Here is a 22,070-nt window from a genome sequence, read left to right as displayed (position 1 = left end):
ATCACATAAATTAGTATAAAAATATAGATTGGCATATTAATGAGTAGACAATTTTTTTAACATATAAAAAGGAAATACTAAACACATGTTAAAACAACTTAATTAAAAAAGGAACTGCTTCTTTTGTGTGAATGTAGAATCAAGCGATAAAACGGGTTAATCGGGCTTTTAAAGCAAAATATCTTCCTCCATCATCATATACAGAAAAGAGAATAAAAAATATCTAGGCAGCAAATAAAAAAAAAATTGTAAAAGTAATAAGTTTTAATTATTAAACATCAATATGGCCACTACCTTCCTTATTGTATAAATATAGCAATACTGTTAATTATGGCTGTAACCTACTACTAAGTTATTTATACTTCATATTGATGACATATTATCTCTGGCCACATGTATAGTTGTTTTTATATTACAATTATTTTCTTGCAGTCTACAAAATCTTCTTGTACAGTATTTTCTTGGTACACCGATTACTTGCGTAAAACAAGTTGGATATTTTTTTTCTTTTCTCACTCGATATCTATTTGTGGAATGCTGAATAAGGAAAATGCTAGAAGGGAATTTGTCGAAATGCTTCCTTACACACTGCTGAAAGAAACGTACTGTGTGAAGTACAGCCTGACCTGTGAAAAGGCTATTCCTGAGTTAGAACATGACTGACAGCTCTGACACAGATTCATTTCAGTGAGCAGTTACGGCAAATGTCAGCATGCAAGTAAATTCAGTGACAGGCAGGATCTGTGAGTGAAACGATGCAAATTCAGGTCAAAAAGTGAGCAGGAGGTCCACGGATTCCTACGAGAAACAACAATGCATTATGGCTAGCATTTTGACTACCCCTACACTCCGTCAGACAATCTATCATTGAACGATCTATCATTTAGAGCTAGTGAAGTAATAAACATCCTTGGTTATAATGTGTCATTTTACTTTTTGTGTTTTCATAAGTATGTAAAAAGTTGTGTTTCATGCTGATTTTTATTTTATGAATCTTGCCACCTCGCCTAGTCTACTTTTAGGAGTAATTGTGAACCAGGCAAAGTTTATTGGTACATTATTATATACAAAACTTAGTGCACACCCTCAGAATCTTATAGCTTGATTTATCAGGACATAGTAAAAAAAAATTGGTCCTGAGGCTAGTTTCACACTAGCGTTTATTTCCTGCAGTGCACGGCGCCGCTAAACCCCGCCCTCTCCCGGCTGCCTGCCCGCCCCATCCGGTCATCGGCGCCTACTAGCGCACATGGACGCTTGCAATCTGCGCACCCTATCTTTAGCATAGGGTGCGCAGATCGTGTGCTGGCCGTGCGCTAGTAGGATTTTAGCGTGCGCTGCCACTTTTGAAGGTGCGCCGGTGTGCGCCGAACGCAGCATGTTGCATTTTGGCACACACGGCACACCTGCAAAAGTGCACAGCGCCTACTAGCGCACATGGACGCTTGAGATCTGCGCACCCTATCTTTAGCATAGGGTGCGCAGATCGTGCGCTGGCCGTGCACTAGTAAGATTTTAGCGTGCGCTGCGCACTTTTGAAGGTGCGCCAGTGTGCGCCGAATGCAGCATGTTGCATTTTGGCGCACACGGCACACCTGCAAAAGTGCACAGCGCACACTAAAATCCTGCTAGCGCACGGCCAGCTCACGATCTGCGCACTCTATGCTAAAGATAGGGTGCGCAGATTGCAAGCGTCCATGTGCGCTAGTAGGCGCCGATGACCGGATAGGGCGGGCAGGGAGCCGGCAAGGGGCAGGGCTTAGCGGCGCCGTGCGCTGCAGGAAATAAGCGCTAGTGTGAAACTAGCCTTAGAAGGTCTTAAATTCTTCCTGACATATGGTGTACATGTATGCAAGAAGTTTCCACAGCACGCTGTATATATACGGTGTGGCGGTAGAGCTCGCTCCCACACAGAGCCAACACCACTAGCAACGGGTTCCAGCTGAATGTTATAGCTGATATTCTGCTGCAATGGCTAAAATCAATGCTACCACTGGTTAGGGCTGTTTAACTCTTTAGGCCTCTTTCACATTTCAGTTTTTTGCCATCAGTCAAAATCCGCCAAAATTTGAAAATGGCGGATCCGCTAAAAATGTATGAAAATGGATGTCAGCTGATGGAACGGATCCGTTTTTTTAAGGATCCGCTATACCAATTTAAGTGCGGATCCTCAACAAAACGGATCCATTCAATCAGCTGGCATCCGTTTTTCACATCCATTGAATCAGTTTTCTTGAGGATCCGTTTTTCCACTCCTCCAAAATGGGATGCTCCCAAATATGATTCGCTCTTGGAGAATGCTTCCAAATGTGATTGGGTACTGGAAACTAGGGAGAAATATATCTAGGGTGTTGTGATACAATTTCTTTGAAAGGTTTTAGAGCTAGTGGCAGCGATGGAAGGAGTTAGTGCGAGTCTGGAAGGAGTTATTGCGAGTATTGACAGCTTCTGTGTGGAATTTGATCTTCACTTGAAATGGTTGGCAGTTATTACTCTCCAGAGGGAGAAAAGAAGATTGCAAATCCTGCGTATGAGGAGATGGCGCCAGTGGATTCATCCCATTAATGCGCAGAGGTTCACCCGTGGTGTTTTTTCCTCACTGTACCTGGAATTGAGGGATAATCCGGACAAGTTCTTCAACTACGTGCGCATGAGGCTGGAATTCTTCGAGATATTGGTGGATCGTGTTGGAGAACAAATCCGGAGAAGGGACACACAAATGCGGTTTTCTATATCACCGGCGGAGCGTTTGATGGTGACCCTTCGGTAAGTTATCTACTTTCTAAAATGTTTCAGATTCTGCAAGCTTTTATTGTTATGTTATGGCTTGTAGTTTGTATTAATTTTACTTTTTTTCCCTTTTTTTAACAGATTCCTGGCAACTGGAGAATCATTCACCTCCCTCCATTTCCAGTTCCGGATTGGGATTTCAACTATTGCTGGAATTGTACAACAGACCTGCCGGGCATTGTGGGATTCTCTACAGGAGGAATACATCCCAGAGCCAACACAGGAGAGGTGGCTGGAGATTGCCGACAAGTTTCAAGAAATCTGCCAGTTTCCAAACTGCATCAGTGCCGTGGATGGCAAGCATATCAGGATTGTGAAACCCATGGGATCTGGTTCACAGTTTTACAACTATAAGAAATACTTTTCTATTGTGCTTATGGCCATTTCGGATGCAAACTGCAAATTCATTGCCGTGGACATTGGTGCATACAGTCATTCTAATGACTCTCAGGTATTCAAGATGTCCACCATGGGCCGTTGCTTGTATGGAGACAATTTTGACTTCCCACCTCCAAGACCACTCCCTGGAACAACAAGCCCACCAATGCCTTGTGTGCATTGGCGACGATGCTTTTCAGCTTTCTAAACACCTACTCAAACCATATGGTAGTCGTGGATTAACACACCGGAAAAGAATCTATAACTATCGGTTAACCAGAGCACAGAGTGGTAGAGTGCGCATTTGGAATTTTAACTGCCAAATGGAGAGTCCTGTTAACGGCCATTAAAATGAAAACAGAGACTGTGGATGAGGTGGTGATGGCATGTGTCATCCTGCACAATTTTGTCCTTTCAAAGGAACCTGTTTCCATTGATGAAAATCTGTCTGAAACCACCTTGTGGGATTATGAGCAGCAAACTTTTCGGAGTACTGGCTCAGTGTCAAGAATGAGGGACACCTTTGCAGACTATTTTCTGACACCAGAAGGACAAGTGGACTGGCAAAATGACATGATATAATTTTCTTCTTAATATACCAATTGTGAGAACCATTTTTTTTTTTTTTTTAAACTGAAATTTTACCAAGTGTGGTTTTCCTAAGCATTGTGTTACCATGTGATTTGTTTTACCAAGTGTTTTTTTTTTAAGTTTTACACTTTGCAATGTTACCAATTGTTGGGTACCAAGCATTGTTTTACACTTTGAAATGTTACCAAGTGTGGTGTACCAAGCGTAAAGTTTTACACTTTGAAATTTTACCAAGTGTTGTGTACCAAGCGTTGTTTTACACTTTTAAATGTTGCCAAGTGTTGGGCACCAAATGTTGTGTTACCAAGTGTTGGTTTTTTGTACCTTGTACACCACCGGTGTACTGTTAAATATTACCCAGTGTTGTGTTACAAAGTGTTGTGTTTACCTTTTACACCACTGGTGTACTTTGAATATTTCCCAAGAAAGAAAGATCAAAAAAGAAACAACACAATAAAGTTCTTTTTTTTAAAAAAAAACATTGTTTATTTGTGAATTTGTAATAACTTTCTTTTTTTTGTGAATTTTTATTATTATTTTTTAACAGTTTTTTTTTGGTATCTTAAACCTTTTTTGTAAAATGTTTTTTTTTTTGGTATATATTACCTTTTTTTTGGAAAAAACAAATCACTTTATAAATTGTGATATTGTTGGGTGGAGATAGTATTGGAGGGGTTAACAGGGTTGACCACATCGAGGGGGGGGGGCAGTTGGTGAGGACCAGAAGTGGAAGGGGGGTTTAGCACATGTGATTGGGACGGGAGTGGATGGACAGATGAGGTTTGTGGGTACATTGAAGGTGTATGTGGGGGTGGGTATGGTGAGGGCATTGGGGTATAATGCAATGGGGAAGGAAGGCACTGGGAAGAATGGAATGGGGAACTAGAGAAAGGAGAGGGAGTGGTAGGAGGAGGGACAGAGGGAGGATGGACAGGGGGAGGATGAACAGGGGGAGGATGGGATGCTTCAGCAAGTACTTCCACTAGAGCATTCTGACAGGCTTGCATCACACGCATCTGCTGGTGAGTACTTAAACCTTCCATTTGCCGGACAACGGATTGAAAAAAGGTATGTATCGGTGTATGGTTTGATTCTAAATTGATCTGTTCCATGTATCTTCTGAGTTCCATGATACTTTGATTGATCATGGTCAACCCAGAAGATAACTGTTGTCCATAAGTGTGGAAACCATGCTGGACAGATGAGTTTAGACTCAAACAGTCAGACAAGGTCATCCTTTCCTGACTCCTCAGACGCTGCCGGCCAGAACCAAAAGTTGGTCGAGATGTTGCGGCAGTGTCTGAGGGGTGGGGAACAGGGAACAAGTCGTCACCAGCAGCTTCATGTGATGAAGTCTGCCCTGCTGCTCCAGTGCTGGTGGAGGGGATAGAGGGATGAGACAAGAGGGTAGGTACAGAGGGGTCGGATACCTCGATGTGGTCACCGGGGGCGGTCTCACTAGGGATCACTCCAGAGGGACGCAACTCTGATGCAGACTCCCGAGTGCTGCAGATGATGCTAAAAAAAGGAGAAAAAATATATATTAAAAATATTGATATTTAATTTAACTTTGCTGAAAAAAAATTTGGTTAAACATTTCTACTACAGAAATGGTTTGGGGAATCTTTACCTTCTGCACACCATTGTTGATCGGAGGAAACCCAGGGCTCTGTAGTTCTTGTACTGGGGTCCCCGGCATCCTCCCGATCCACTCGGGGTCTGCATCTCCTTGTTGTAGTCCCTCTTGAAGCGATCCCGGAGCGACTGCCACCGTGTGATAACCCTGTCACCTGTGAAGCAAAAAAAAAGGGGTTTAGTATTCAACACTTCACATGCTGGAATATAAGTTACCAAAGTTGTAATACTTACGCACAAAATCCCTGGCCCTCACATTGAGTTTCTCCCAGTTCTCTATAACTGAAGAACAGACCTCATCCCAGAGCCGTCGGGTGGTTGGTTGGTCGGCGTGTAAACGGTTTGCCATGTTCCACAGCGGCTCCCGGTTTTCCACCTCACGGATGAGTTCATCTGTATCGATAGTTACACCTTCCTCCAGATGTCTCCGGGGAGCACGCTGTGAAACCTGTGAAGATAAAAAACAAAACAAAAAAAAAAAATTACATTCTATTCAAACACATGATGTTCATTTAATCAATTATCCAAATAGGGTTACTTACCGTTTGCCGACCACCAGAGGCATCACCTTGACGACCCTGGGATGTCCTGGGAGTCACTCTAGTGCGGGCACCGGATTCTGAAGACTGTGGAAAAAAAAATTTTTTGTTTGAATGGATGCATAGTTATTGTCTGTGCACTGTGATGAATGTTTGTGTTGGGTGTAGCATTATGTATGTGTGTATGTGCTAAACTTACACTCTGCGCTCCCCCTCCTTGTGTCTCTCCACCCTGCACGTCTCCTCCTGGAAGTTCCTCTGAATCAGCTTCCTGTCAAAACATAATACATGGATATAGTGTTTAAACAAAAAAAAATAAGACTTAAAAAAAAAAAAAATTATTTACCTCAGCTCGCTGATGATGTGAGGGGGAGCTTTCAGGAGAAGACATTACGGTCTGGGTCAGCTGCGGTGGCAGCTGCGGTGCTTCCTGAAGTGATCTGCAAGTATAAAGACACTTGTTAAGCTACTATACAAAGGATCATAATAAGCTTTCAGGCCTTTATACTTACAGGGAAACTAATGGTTGCCTGTCCTCTGATGCGGCCTGGCTGGCGGTCTCTGCTGCGGCCTGGCTGGCCGTCTCTGCTGCGGCCTGGCTGGTGGTGCTTGCTGAAGTTATCTGCAAGTATACAGACACTTGTTAAGCTACTATACAAAGGATCATAATAAGCTTTCAGGCCTTTATACTTACAGGGAAACTAATGGTTGCCTGTCCTCTGCTGCGGCCTGGCTGGCGGTCTCTGCTGCGGCCTGGCTGACCGTCTCTGCTGCCGCCTCGCTGGCCGTCTCTGCTGCGGCCTGGCTGGTCGTCTCTGCTGCGGCCTGGCTGGTCATCTCTGCTGCGGCCTGGCTGGTCGTCTCTGCTGCAGCCTGGCTGGCCGTCTCTGCTGCTGCCTTGCTGGCGGTGCTTCATGAAGTGATCTGCAAATATAAAGAAAATGATATGAAAGTTAAAAAAAAAAAAAAAATCTTCATTTGTATATAATTAGTGTAATTCCTTGAAACTAAGTATACGCAATTTTAAGTGTTTGCATGTGTAAATTCCCTTATCTCTCACTGAGTATAACCACAGTGATTGAAGGTGTGTAATTTTTTGTGTAAACCCACACTTTATCTTTACATGTGTTTAAATTCCCTGAAAAAGTGTAACCAAGTGTAACCACAGTGATTGAAGGTGTGTAATTTCTGTGTATACCCACACTTTGTTTTTGCATGTGTTTGAATTCCCTGAAAAAGTGTAACTGAGTGTAACCAGTGATTGAAGGTGTGTAATTGCTGTGTATACCAGTGTTTGCATTCCCTCAAAAACTCTCACCGAGAGTGTAACCACAGTGATTGAAGGTCTCACCGAGAGTGTAACCAGTGATTGAAGGTGTTTAATTTCTGTGTATACCCACACTGTGTTTGCATGTTTTTGAATTCCCTGAAAAACTCTCACCGAGAGTTTAACCTGTGATTTAAGGTGTGTAATTGCCGTGTATACCCAGAATTTTTTCATGGCATGTTGCAATCTCTCACTTTTAACCACACTTGTATGCCAAAAAATTAATGTACCTTTATGGTAACTTAATTTTACCTTGTATTAAAATGATACTACGGAGATTTTTTCAAAACAGTTTATTTTTTTTTTTTTCATTATTTTTTTTTTCCCACAAATAGGAGCTACTCTGCTCTTTATTTTAAATACCACAATAAATGAAAAATAAAAAAACACCGATTTACAACAGATACATTAATCACACCACAATTGCAAATATGAAAATAAAATACAATAAACATGCAAAAGAAAAACAATTAAAATATGAAAAAAAACCCACACAAACACGCATAACACACAGGTAGGCCACACACACACACACACACATGCTCCAGGGGTCTTGCAGGTGGAAGATTTGCAGCTGAGCAGACAGGTTTTATAGCTCTAGTTTGGTCTTCTATCAGTCGGGCTGGTGTTGGATGTCTGGCTCGGTGTCTTCAGTGTGGCTGGTGCAAGATGTCTGGGCCCAATTACACCACATACAATACCAGTTAGGCCGGTTTCACATTTGCACTTTATAGCGCAGCGAAGGCCTGCACACAGCCACCGCTAATCCCCGCCCCATCCGGTCATCGCCGCCTACTAGCGCACATGGACGCTTGCGATCTGCGCACCCTATCTTTAGCATAGGGTGCGCAGATCGTGCGCTGGCAGGATTTTACCGTGTGCTGCGCACTTTTGAAGGTGTGCTCGTGTGTGCCAAATGCAGCATAAATACATTAAAATTACAGAAGTATGAAGAAAAAATGCAGTACACATGCAACAGAAAAAAAAAAAGTATGGGAAAAAAAAAAAAAGCATTACACACACACACACACGCACGCTCCAGGGGTCTTGCAGGTGGTTGACTTGCAGCTGGGCAGGCAGGTTGTATAGCTCTAGTTCAATCTTCTATCAGTCAGGCTGCGGTCGGATGTCTAGCTTGGTGTCTTCAGTGTGGCTGGTGCTGGATTGTCTGGGCCCAATTACACCACATACCATACACCACACAATCACAGCATTAAAAATACAATAATATTACAGTTGTATGAAAATAAAATGCAGTACACATGCAACAGAAAAAAAAGAATGAAAAAAAAAAATATACACACAGACATGCAACACTCGCAGACCACACACACACACAGGCAGGCTACACGCTAGCAGGCCATACACACACACACACACACACACAGAAATGTCATAAACAAATAGGTATACTCACACTTTCAGGCGTGCTGGTGCTGTAACTGGCAGGCCTCTTGATGTTAGCTGTGTGGCTGTCTGGCTGGCAGGCTTGCTGGGTGTCTGGCAGGCTTGGTGGCTGTCTGGCAGGCTTGGTGGCAGGCTTGCTGGCTGGCTGGCTGGCTTGCTGGCAGGCTTGTTGGCTGGCTGGCTTGCTGTATGGCTGCTACTGCATGTCTGGGCCCAATTAGCCCACCTTATATAGTTTTGGGACTGTCTGGAAAAGTATCTTTTTTTCTGGGCATGCGCAGTGCGATTTTGCGGATTCCGCCGGCGGATTCTGCAAAATCGCGGGTCTCGGTGGATCCGCCGCCCATAGGCGGCCATTCTACCGCATGGCGGATGACGGCGGATTCGCCGTCACCCGCCATTTTGACGGCGAAAAAAAGTTACAAGCTCCGTCCCCCTCAGACAGAATCCGCAAGGAATTTTGCGGATCCGCCGAATAGCGGATGCAACGGACGACCATCCGTCAAAATCCGCCACTAATGTATCCTAATGGGAAAAAATGGCGGATCCGCAACAAGAAAAGCGGATCCGCCATTTTCAAATTTTGGCGGATTTTGACTGATGGCAAAAAACTGAAGTGTGAAAGAGGCCTTAGATGCCATGGCAATAATGACAATGGGATACAGATAGTTAATAGAGAGAGGGAGATTCTTATTTAAACCCTTCACCTCTGGGCGATTTTCTGTGTTTCCTTTTTCATTTTTCGTTCTTTCCTCCCCCTCTTCCAAGAGTCATAATTTTTTTTATTTTTTCATCCATGTAGCTGTATGAGGACTTGCTTTTTGCAGGATGAATTGTACGTTTGAATGACAGTAATCATTTTATCATGTGATTCCATGTGCGTTGAAATTGCAAAATGCAATTCGACAATTGTTTTATTTTTTGCTTACCATGTTTGGTGAAACTGATCTGGCGATATGATTAGAAAATTAGTAAAAAAAAAAAAAAAAAAAAGCATTTACTGTTATCGCTAGTGTTGAGCAATACCGTCCGATACTTAAAAGTATCGTATCGGATGGTATCGGCCGATCTGAAAAAAATATCGGGTATCGCCGATTCCGATACCGGAAGTCCCATTCAAGTCTATGGGACTTCCGGTATCGGAATAAGAAAAACCCTATTTTTGCCTTGTACAGCCTCTCTGGGGTCTGTACGGGCCTTTCGGGGGGCTGTGCCGGCCTGCTGGGGGGTCTGTGCAGGCTCCAGTGGTCTGTGCAGGCCTGCCGGTGGTCTGTGCAGGCTCCGGTGGTCTGTGCAGGCCTGCCGGGGGGCTGTGCCGGCCTGCCGGTGGTCTGTGCAGGCTCCGGGGGTCTGTGCCGGCCTGCCGGGGGGGCTGTGCCGGCCTGCCGGTGGTCTGTGCAGGCTCCGGTGGTCTGTGCCGGCCTGCCGGGGGGCTGTGCCGGCCTGCCGGTGGGCTGTGCAGGCTCCGGTGGTCTGTGCCGGCCTGCCGGGGGGCTGTGCCGGCCTGCCGGGGGGCTGTGCCGGCCTGCCGGTGGTCTGTGCAGGCTCCGGGGGTCTGTGCCGGCCTGCCGGTGGGCTGTGCCGGCCTGCCGGTGGTCTGTGCAGGCTCCGGGGGTCTGTGCCGGTCAGCCGGGGGGGCTGTGCCGGCCTGCCGGTGGTCTGTGCAGGCTCCGGGGGGCTGTGCCGGCCTGCCGGGGGGCTGTGCCAGCCTGCCGGGGGGCTGTGTCGGCCTGCCGGTGGTCTGTGCAGGCTCCGGTGGTTTGTGCCGGCCTGCCGGGGGGCTGTACCGGCCTGCCGGTGGTCTGTGCAGGCTCCGGGGGGCTGTGCCGGCCTGCCGGTGGTCTGTGCAGGCTCCGGGGGTCTGTGCAGGCATCGTCCGATGGGACTACAAGTCCCATCGGGCGATGCCTGCTACCATGACAGTGATTGACACATTAGCCAATGATGGGACAGTAGTAGTCCCATCATCCGGCTAATGTGTTGAATGTAAAAAAAAAAAATTACATGCTACATACATACAACATGCATACTACATATATACTACATGTAACATACATACTACATATATACTACATGCAACATGCATACTACATACATGCTACATACTACATGCATGCTACATACTACGTACATACTAAATACATAATACATATATACTACATGCATGCAACATACATACGACATATATACTACATGCATGCACCATGCATACTTCATATATACTATATATACTACATGTAACATACATACTACATATATACTACATGCTACATACATGCAACATACACACCACATGCTACATACATGCAACATACATACTAAATGTTACATACATGCAACATACATACTACATACATGCTACATACATACACACTACATGCTACATACATGCAACATACATACTACATACATGCTACATACTACATACATGCTACATACCTACTACATATATACCACATGCATGCAACATGCATACTACATATATACTGCATATATACTACATGCATGCAACATACATATATACTACATACAATACATACATATAGACATACAGTACATATAACATAGAGTACATACTCACCGTCACTTGTCACTTTGATCCCCGAAGCCATTGTCCCCTTGAGGAATAAATATCAAAATAAAAAAACACCAATATACTTACCCTGATCCGCAGAAGTCCACGAGGGTCCCACGTCCATCTTGCGTGGAGAACAGCAGCAATGGCATAAAGTGAGACTAGGGACTTTTCTTTTTTTTAAAGTGGTGGAGGAATACAGTGCGGAAGGATACCTACCTTCCGTCATTGTATTCCTGGAGCTGGTAGAGAACGGTAGCATCAGCTGATGCTGCTGTTCTCCACGCAAGATGGACGTGGGACCCTCGTGGACTTCTGCGGATCGGGGTAAGTATATTGGTGTTTTTTTATTTTGATATTTATTCCTCAAGGGGACAATGGCTTTGGGGATCAAAGTGACAAGTGACGGTGAGTATGTACTCTATGTTATATGTACTGTATGTCTATATGTATGTATTGTATGTAGTATATATGTATGTTGCATGCATGTAGTATATATGCAGTATATATGTAGTATGCATGTTGCATGCATGTGGTATATATGTAGTATGTATGTAGCATGTATGTAGTATGTAGCATGTATGTAGTATGTATGTTGCATGTATGTAGCATGTAGTGTGTATGTATGTAGCATGTATGTAGTATGTATGTTGCATGTATGTAGCATGTAGTGTGTATGTTGCATGTATGTAGCATGTAGTATATATGTAGTATGTATGTTACATGTAGTATATATAGTATATATGTAGTATGCATGTAGTATATATGTTGTATGTATGTTGCATGCATGTAGTATATATGTATTATGTATGTAGTATGTAGCATGTATGTAGTATGTAGCATGTAGGTAGCATGTAGTATATATGTAGTATGTATGTTACATGTAGTATATATAGTATATATGTAGTATGCATGTTGCATGCATGTAGTATATATGTTGTATGTATGTTGCATGCATGTAGTATATACGTATTATGTATGTAGTATGTATGTAGCATGTATGTAGTATGCATGTAGTATGTAGCATGTATGTAGTATGCATGTTGCATGTAGTATGTATGTTACATGTAGTATATATGTAGTATGCATGTTGTATGTATGTAGCATGTATGTAGCATGTAAATTTTTTTTTTTTTTTTTTTTTTTTTACATTCAACACATTAGCCGGATGATGGGACTACTACTGTCCCATCATTGGCTAATGTGTCAATCACTGTCATGGTAGCAGGCATCGCCCGATGGGACTTGTAGTCCCATCGGACGATGCCTGCACAGACCCCAGGAGCCTGCACAGACCACCGGCAGGCCGGCACAGCCCCCCGGAGCCTGCACAGACCACCGGCAGGCCGGCACAGCCCCCCGGCAGGCCGGCACAGACCACCGGAGCCTGCACAGACCACCGGCAGGCCGGCACAGCCCCCCGGCAGGCCGGCACAGCCCCCCGGAGCCTGCACAGACCACCGGCAGGCCGGCACAGCCTCCCCGGCTGACCGGCACAGACCCCCGGAGCCTGCACAGACCACCGGCAGGCCGGCACAGCCCACTGGCAGGCCGGCACAGACCCCCGGAGCCTGCACAGACCACCGGCAGGCCGGCACAGACCCCCGGACAGTCGGCACAGCCCCCCGAAGGCCCGAACTGACGGCGCATCATGATGCGCACAGACAGCGCATCATGATGACGTCATTTCGGCAGCCAATCAGAGCCACAAAAGTGGCTCATTGCATTTTGGACTTCCGATTCCGGTATCCGATACGAAAAAAGTATCGGTACTCGGTATCGGAATTCCGATACGGCAAATATCGGCCGATACCCGATACTTGCGGTATCGGAAAGCTCAACACTAGTTATCGCCAAGTTCTGAGACCCTAACTGTTTTAGTTTTTTTGGCATATGGGGCTGTGTGAGGGCTTATCATTTTTGCACTCTGAGCTGTCATAATTACTGATACCATTTTGGGGTACATCCAATGAATTGTTATCCTCTTATTACATATTATTTCAAAGTCGTGGCAGCCAAAAAAACGTAATTCTGCCTCTTGATTTTTATTCATCACGATGTTTATCACTGACGTGGGAACCTCATGCCATTTTTTCTTTTATTTATTAGCTATACACATGTACAGTAAAATACACATGCACTGCACTAATTTTCTCACTGACATATTTATTACTATGGACAGGGACCGGCTGGAAAAAACTCTCATCAATCTCACCTGCTCTCACTGACAGGTGGTGCACATCAGCCTATGCCTGACTGGCAATAACCTTTTCACCGCTGGTCACAGCTGCTGGCTCACAAGCTGTCATCTGTTTGACAACATGGGAACCACAGCTCTGTGACCGGTGAGATCGTGTAGGGTTGGTGACGCTGTCAAACAGATGACAATGTGGGAAACGCCGGATGTTTGGGCCCCCCATTCATTTGAGTGGGGTCCAGATTCAGGTTCGAGTTTGCATACCGTCTGGTACCTGAACTGAACTTTTAAAAAAATTCATCCAAACCTGATGGAAATAAAGATCAATGGGTTTGCTCATCCCTAGTTCTCTTATTACTTTCACTGCATGTAAAGTGGTGTAAAAAAATTATAGAGAATTCTTCAACTGCTGTTAATATATTCATGGTGGCCAAAAAAACAAGTACAAATCAATAAATGTTATGTATTTTCAAATAGTACCAATAAAAACATCAACTTATGCTGCGAAAATCAAGCCCTTCTTTAGATTTATTTTTTCTCGAGAGAAAAAGAAAGGTTTTCCACATGACTGCTAGCGCAATGTAAAAGCGACATGGCTCCCAAAACCAATGAAACCCAAATGCTGACCCCCCCTTACTGAGCCCGGCAGTGTGTGCTAAACTCATTTTGCAAAATTGAAACATATAGTTTTGCCGCAGAGGGGAGAATCAACTTTAAGGAAGATCTACAAGAGTTTATGATTGATGAACTATCTATCTGATAAGTCATTACTGTGAGATTGGTGGGGATCTGACACCTGGCGCACCCACCAATTAGTGCGAAACTGCTAAAGTAGTGTGTTTATGTAAGAGAGGTGTGGCCAGGACACAGCGGCCTCATACCGAGCTTAAAGTACTGCACTTTATTTCCCATTTAAGTAACTGTACTGCAGTTCTTGTCATAACACTAGGCTATGCACTGCTGTTTTTAGCTTATCCATTGAGGAATCAGGCGATACTGATCTCATATTGAGAGAAGTCATACAGGTTTAAAATCTTGATAAGCTATTCTGAGATGAAACTTTGGCCAAAATGTTTTTTAAGTATATTTTATTAAAATAATTAGTGCCTATTATTCCATTACTTCAACTAAATTATGAATTAATGACACTTCATGGGAATCCTTTGACATCACCAACAGGAAAATAAAAAAAAACAACAACTTTATTATCTATATATATATATATAAGAGGCATTGTGATTACTCGCTAATCCCGCCCCCTGCACAGTAGCTCCGCCCTCACCACATCACTACACATAATCCTGCCCCCACCCCATTACCACACACAATCCCACCCCTACCACATTACCACACACGATTCCGCCCCCCACCACATTACCACACACAATCCTGCCCCCACCACATTACCACAGGCAATCCTGCCCCCCACCACATCACCACACATAATCCCCCCACCACATCAACACACATAATCCCGACCCCCCACCACATTACCACACATAATCCCACCCCCCACCACATCACCACACATAATCCCGCCCCCCACAACATCACCACACATAATCCCGCCCCCCCACATGACCATACGTAATCCCGCCCCCCACCACATCACCACACATAATCCCAGCCCCTCACCACATCACCACACATAATCCCGCCACCCCACCACATTACCACACATAATCCCACCCCCCTCCACGTCACCACACATAATACCGCCCCCCGCCACATCACCACATTCAATAAGATTGGCGTTCTCCTACCTGATTCTGTATTCACACATGGTCAATTATACACTGCATTCTCTAGAGTAACAAGTTGTAAAGGTCTTTCAGTTCAAATTGTACCTAGTAGAAGTATAGGAAAGATCTTTGAAAATGACGAAAATGACTATACATTTGATTGTGTTTACAGAGAAATTTTAACTTAATTTATGTTTCGTTATGAAATTTGTTTAGATGCTGGAATGAATAAAAAATGCACATCTTACTGAATCCAGTTTGTTTTTGATTTTACACTGTGAATAAAATGTATCATTAGTATTATTCAGATTTTTAATGATTATTATTGTTATTAACTTCATTTTAATTTAATTTACCACCTGCGCAAGCACTATTGAATGTTGTCATTATTTACTTTAGTTTAATCACCAGCAGCGTTAATTAGATAGCAATGAGCGTGCCGAGCGAGTATCTTCATATAGGAAACCTACTGATAATAATAATAATTCAATTTTGGAAGCCCAATCATGCCATCCATCCCACATAAGTAAAAACATTCCAGTAGGAGAACTCCTAAGGACAAAAAGACACTGTCCTGAACATAACTGCTACAAAGAGGAATCTCAAAAAGTACTTATGACAGTGTTCCCCAATTTCAGTCCGCAAGAGCCACCAACAGTTCATGTTTTCAGGATTTCCTTCGTATGGCCCAGGTGATAATTGCAGTACCTTCACAGGCAGTAATTCCATCACTTGGGCAATACTAATGAAATCCTGAAAACATGACTTGTTGAAGGCTCTTGAGGACTGGAGTTGGGGAACACTCCAAGGGGATTCTAAACAGAGCAGACATGATAGTAAATGGCATAGATAGACAAGTTTTATTGATAAACACAAAGAAACAAAAAATAGGAAGAAATCCAAACATTATGTGACATTTTCAGCAGAGTATAGTCATCAATATCAAGAAATTATCAGCATCATCAAAAAATATTTACCAATTCTCAATCAGGACAGTAGACTCTCTGAAATAATACAGAACAATGAAATCAGATTTGTTGCCAAAAAAGCTCCCCCATTAGGTACAATTTTAGCTCCCGGTCTCTTTTACAACAACACACAATCTCATAAACTGACGTCTTTCCTCTAAGCGATTCTGTGGATGCGGACACACAGTGTATAACCTGTAAACATGCATTTAAATGTCAAAGATATTTGTCGTTTGCAACAGGACTACAATTTCCGAAATAAAGCTTTCTCAATTGCAAAACAACAGGGTTTATTTACTTGATATACTGCATAACATAAAAAAACAATATGAAGGGCGCACTACAGGCGCACTACCGGCCCTTAAAAAAATGCAATAGACACCATTTATCTGATGCTTCTAATCCGGCAACAGCTAATGTGTCTGCTGCCTCTAGACATTTTTCATCGATACATAAGGTGGATAAGACATCATTCAGATTTGCAGGTAAGGGAAAGTTTTTCAAACCTATCAGAGGAGGGGATGTAAAGAGGAAATACTGAACATATTGGATCTATAAGCTTCAAAACAGAATACCACTTGGTAGGGACATTAGACAAGATTTAATTCTTCAATGCTAATAGCTTGTATTATTCTGATACAACTCCCTGTATTAACCCTTCATTCATCAGTCCAGGAATATTAAAGGGTCAGTATTATATTAATTACTAGTTTAGCTAAATGTATCAGGATTCCTCACTATTTGCAAGATCTCTGCTTGCTGTCAGTGAATGAGTCTAACCACTGCACCCATAAAACACGTGTTTCTTTCTTTTACAATAAACAGTGCAGAGCATGCAATGACTCACAGCCTGCGAGTGACACTTTACATACAAGATAAATATAGAGAAAGTTTACTGTCAGGTGGTTTTATTTGACACAGCTCCAGTCTGCAGCTATAGTCTGATGCTTTTAATCTGTAATCTGGCATCAGTTAATATGTCTGTACCTTCTAGACATTTTTCATTAATACATATGGAGGATATGACATTGTTCAAACTTGAGGGGATTGAAAAATCTTTTTACAGAGGAGATTTAAAAAGGAAAACAATAAACAGACAATTATATTGAATCTATAAACATCATCCAGTACTAACACAGTAGTTTGCTTCATGTTGTGTTTGTTTATTGTGCTGTCTATGCTTCACCTACACTCTGCTGGGTCTGTCTATATGCTTCCATGTTTGTGTAGCCTTTGGACAGTGTCTATGAACACCAGTCCCCTAAGGATCCTCTGGATCAGCTGAGCTGAGCAGTATTACACTGCTGCCACCAAGTGTGGAGACTTGAGATTAAGTGGGTGCTCTCTTGTGCTGGCCTAGCTGCCTTTAGAAATACAGCGTAGAGCAGGGCTCATCTTACTGGCTGCTTGTACTCCTTCCTCGTGAGAGCACAGAGTGGCAATATTTTATTGGATCACCAATAGTCAAGAACACATTGTACAGTCCCAGCAAGTACATAAGATTGTACAAATGTCAGAGTCTCACCCTTCCGCTGGCTTGACGGGAACGAAAAAATCTGTGACTTAGAGGCATCCAGGGCCAATGACCCTAAACAGTGACACCCTTCTATTGGTGGGCACCCACAGAGAGGAGGTAGCAACAATCTTAGGAAGCTAAGAGAGAACATTGAGGTAAGTGGCCAGGGGACCTGATTGTCTCAACCTGGGTTTACCAAACATCTCCATAGGTTCAATGACAGGCAGTAGACCAAATCTGTATTCTTCCAGTTGGAGTCATGGTACTTTTGCTGCAGTCCCCTAAAATCTCACTGTAGAAGGCGATAGGTCCCTTTTAAACCCACAGCTGTCATTCAGGGCATCATCCATAGGTTGGGGCTGAGGAGCAGGAAGAGGTAATCTCTCATTATTTGAGTTTTCAACTCACTTGTACACTTTGTCCTTCAATGTTTGCAGAAAAACACGCAGCAGAGGCTGTTACAATAAGTAGTCAGCAGCCATTCACCAAATTAACAAACAATGAGTCTTCAAGTAACCTGCAACTTGGTCCATAAAGGATTGCAGAACAATAAGCTGCAGGTAATGATACAATAGGTAGTCCGTGAACATTAATGAAATTAACAAACATTAATTCAACCTTCAAGAGCCAATGTTCAGGCTCATATGAACAATAGCTCATGTCCGTGGGCCTACTGAATGATACGTCTGTCATAAATAAGACTAAAAGCTATGTCATCCAACACATTTCATGTTTGCATGCTATATCGTTACAGAGTACAACTTTATTTGTTAGTTACAAATGGAAGTGGCTTCTTTTATTAAGCACCTGTTCACACCTGGTCTCTGTTTGGAAGTGACAGACTGTCTTTGATACTTGTATATCATATATATTCTCTGACTGAGCCCTCCACTCATCAGCCTATGGCCTTTTCATCACAGCAAATTCCTACCTGCCTATATAAATATAGGCTATAAGCTCAGGAGAGGAATCACATTAGGTTAGGTTTCTAGCAAAGATTATTGCTTTGTCATTGGCTGCTGGGCATACATGAATTGGCCAATTTATGTGATAACTATCTTTATTTTTTCATATGTTGTAGAGCAGTAATGAAATTCCAATTTCACATAAGTCATGTTTGCATGCTACTGCATTCACTCTAAGGGAGGAAACTGGGCAATCTTCCAGGGCCCCTAACCCCCAGGGGCCTCCAGCATTTACAACAAAAATTAACTTGATTATTAATCTTATCAATCTGTATTATTAATCTAATATCTGATACTGAGAATGCTTAAGAACCTTAAGTGACAACACAGTAATATGACTGTGATATTACCACAGGTCTTGCAGTCTTGTACTCTGTGGGACTTCAGGACCTTTGGTGACCTCAATAAGCTTGAGAAAGGCTCACATTTTGAGCCGAAACATCTCTGAAGCCCCTATGGGCTGCTAAACCACCATTTTTATACTATATTGAGGATTGGTCTATGTCTGAAAGCTCTGGCACCAATTTTTCATATACTGCTTGCTAGTGTTGCTTTTGAATCTGTATTATATATATATATATATATATATATACACACACACAGTATTTGTGCATGTGTGTGCGCGCCTGTGCATGCATCAAGCTGTGTGTATGTTCAATAATGTGTCTGTATACAATGGTCAGTCTTTATGCACTGTATGTGCATGCATGTCTCTGTATGCATGTCTTTATATATCTTAAAAAGGAGAAAACGGAGTAACGGATCCAAAATATATGCAAAAGTATAAATTTTATTAGTACTCACATCAAGTGCTGACAAGTATACAAGTTGACTAAAATAGGGGGGATAAGCCCCAATGATACAACAATCAGGACAGACAAGGACAGGGTAAATAAAATGATACCAGTGCTCGAAATCTACATGGCACAACGTTCAGTCAGCCCATGGGCATTGCACATAACAGACATATGTCTAATGGTAAAAGATAGTCAGATATGGCATACTCAATTAAATGTGTATTGTACATAGTTGTACATGTCTAGAGCGCCAAAAAAAAAAAAAAAAAACATCCAGAGGGGTCAATGTGCAAGTCCAATGGACACTGAACATAAATGAATCAATGACATGCGAAAGGATTCTTAAATAGTTAATAACATATGTATCAGCATATCAAAACTGCGCAATTGTGCCAGAGAGAACCCGGGAGACGACCCGCCCAGCGGTCCAAATGACCGAAGTGTGGAAACAAGTAAAGGCAGGCTGCTTACCAGGGAGCAGAGGAGGTGAAGGCCCATGCAACGACCCCCGACGTACGTTTCGCGCCCGCCACAGGCGCTTTATCACTCCCTGCCTTTTGATATGCTGATATGTGAATGGTTTTGCACTGCAGCCACAGCAAGGGAAAATTTTGAAAGAGAGAGACGGGAAAAATTATAGGCCTACACTGGACACTGAGTCCCAGGACCTAGACATGTACAAAAGTTTCTTTTGGTACATATGAGAAGTCCAAAACTGTTGAAGATCAGTGAAAATTGTAGGCACTTTGGAGATTTTTTTATTAGGTCTTAGGAACTTCAAGTTAGTGTACATAAGCGAGACATGTATAGAGAGAGACATAAAGTGAAAGAAACATAAAGAGAGTGAGAGACACATTGAGAAAGAGAGAGAATGCAAAGCAACTATTCATAGCTACAAATAAAATATGTTCTGCGTCCATTAATAGACTGATTGACCAACAGCGTGAGACATTCCTCGCCGAAGATTATCATTGGATGTTTTTCACACAGTTTTTCTATCAATAAAATGCATTTTATAAAGGCCTTCGCATTTTATTAAATCACTTTACATGGTGTAGATTGCTCATAAACATTTATAGCAGCTCAGATTATTTTTCCTCTGAATAATTTAATATTACCCACGATCAAATCTTTAAAATGTTGAGATGGATTATTTTATGCCATCACTCGGTTTTATAGAATGTGTTCCTATAAAACCATGCATTTAATATTCAACGGTTTATTGTAAATCCTTAAGACAGAGGAGTTGTGCACCACAAGGGGAAGACAAACACTTCTGGGGTGCATTATTACGATGGCTTATGCTAATTACATTGAAGCATCACTACTTAATTTATACATTATCAGCAAGTGCAAGGGGACAAACCTCTTTTTAAGTCAAGCTTTATCTTGTTAAGAGGATTTACCTCACCATTTCCTGTAATAAAGAGCTATTTTTTTTCCAACTATACTAGGAAAGCAATGCACAGTCTCACACAGCGCTCCTGCTAGTTGCCATGGAAGTCTGGAGCTCTATGCTAAGCTCAATATATTGGCTGCAATTAGGTTAATTAGAACATTATCTCAAAGTACACAGCTATTGTATGAAAACATTCTTATTAGATGTACTGCCTACACTGCAATAAAACAATTCCTAAAACTATTATATTTTCTAATTACAAATCACATTTCTTTCTCTTCAGGATGATCAAGATAGCGACGTTAATTATATCTTTTAAGGAGCCCTCGCTCGGATGTCTGCATGTCTCACTCCTGAAAAGTAAATCTTGGAGGCCACAATTTCATATTTCTGCTGCAGTAACTTGTAAGATACTTCCTTTCTACAGGAAGTTAAAATAAATCAATGCTGAATCATTGCTGAATGTTTTATTGTAAAAGACTGAGAGGAGTACCATTTATCTCTAGAGTTGGGAATATATAATTTTCTCCAGCTTGCATTATTCTGTTTACTGTCGGAAATGTTCCTATTAAATAATTATGGGTTACGATGGCTTGCTGTTTACATCTTTAGTGAGTGCACGAAGAGGTAATGCTTTTTTTAATTGTTTTCAACAAAAAGAAGTAATGCTTTTGAGGCAGTCAAACACAAACATGTAATTTATCTCCATTAGACCTTATAGAGGTATAGCTTTACAAAGATAGTAATACCACTTTCAGTACCGCTAAGGTAATTAAATCTGCTACTACACAAAACAAAAGATAGGTAAGCAAGTAAAGCAAAGCAAAACCCCAGGTAGCTTTGTTTTAAATATAGAAATGCAAAAAATCAAGGTCTAAACAACAAGGAGACAAATAGGGGTTATGAAGAGTTGGTCATTGAGAAGCAAAAAAAATACAAAATCATATCGGATATAAAAAGCGTAGTTGAAGATTGCAATGCCATTGCAAATAGACTTAGCCCAAACTGAGTTATAAAAGTTCCCTGTCACGACCCAAGAGGGGTCGGTCCCGCAGACAGCACAACACACACAATGGGATGGAAAAAGGGACAATGGGATGGAAAAAGGGGAGGAAGGCCCCAACAATAGGGTTCGAGGGATGAGACACCTTCTAAACAACAACCTGTGCCTATCCATAAATTTCCCTAATTTAAAGTGTGTATGTGCATATAATGTAGTGTGATTGCATTAGTAAACTCATGTA

This window comes from Dendrobates tinctorius, unplaced genomic scaffold, assembly GCF_039654945.1.
Source record: "Dendrobates tinctorius isolate UK_male_01 unplaced genomic scaffold, ASM3965494v1 ptg000060l, whole genome shotgun sequence".
Classification (NCBI taxonomy): domain Eukaryota; kingdom Metazoa; phylum Chordata; class Amphibia; order Anura; family Dendrobatidae; genus Dendrobates; species Dendrobates tinctorius.
The sequence above is the reverse complement of the archived record's forward strand: the minus strand, read 5'-3'. Positions refer to the sequence as shown.